The following is an 895-nucleotide window of genomic DNA, read 5'->3' on the forward strand; positions in this document are numbered from 1 at the left end:
CGGGCCGGGGGCGCTGCGCAGGCGCGGCTGGGCGGCCGGCGGCGGGCAGGCGGCGACGGCTGGCCTCGGGCCGCGGGAGACGGCTCGGGGCAGAGACTTCGTGAACGGCGCTGCGGGCCCACGGCTCACAGGCGAGCCCACACTCTCGACGCGCGCGTCTTCTCCAGACCCCGCCCCTCCCGGCGTGCTAACGTCAGCCGTAGGGCGGGCGCTCCAGTCCAGAGCTGCTCGTACGGCTCCGCAGCGTCCTCTCTCCACCTGGGCTAGAGGCGGGGCCTAAGCAGGAGGAGCGTGGAGGGCGAGTGGAAGGCGGTGGGTAGGGCAGAAGGAAGAAGGGAGGAGGGCAGGGCTAGAGGCGGGGCTTAAGGGAGGAGTGAGGGGGGCGGGTGTAGAGGCGTGGTCTAAGGGGTGAGGCGTGGGGTGGTGGGCGGGGCGCGAGGGTGGTGCTGGAGTCGAGGCCCAAGGGAAAGGAGGAGAGCCTGCAGGGCGGGTGGAGGGAGGGGCTGGAGGCGGGGCGCAGGCTGTGGGGCGGGACCAGCCGGGAGCTGTCGGGAGGCAGCAGCCCAGGCTGCTGGGGCCCCAGACAAATGGACCTTTACCTGTCAAGGTGCGAGGCCATTCTCGACATTTTGGGCATTTACACTCGCTAAGTCACTCGTGAAATATTTTATTGAGCGCCTAATCAGTCAGTGGCGGCAGCGTCCAAGGCTCTGAAAATGCCAAAATACACATCCCCAACACTAGGAGAGCAGCGCAAATAATCACAAACCAGTGAGCTAAATGCAATAATAGAAGTGTTGGGACATCAAGCTTGGGCCCAACAGGAACCGTTTCAAAGAAAAATGATTCTCAAATGAACTCAGTGGAACTGCACACTGTTTCGCACACCATGACT

The sequence above is a fragment of the Herpailurus yagouaroundi genome, unplaced genomic scaffold (assembly GCF_014898765.1).
Source record: "Herpailurus yagouaroundi ecotype Mexico unplaced genomic scaffold, PumYag 142, whole genome shotgun sequence".
NCBI classification, from domain to species: Eukaryota; Metazoa; Chordata; class Mammalia; order Carnivora; family Felidae; genus Herpailurus; species Herpailurus yagouaroundi.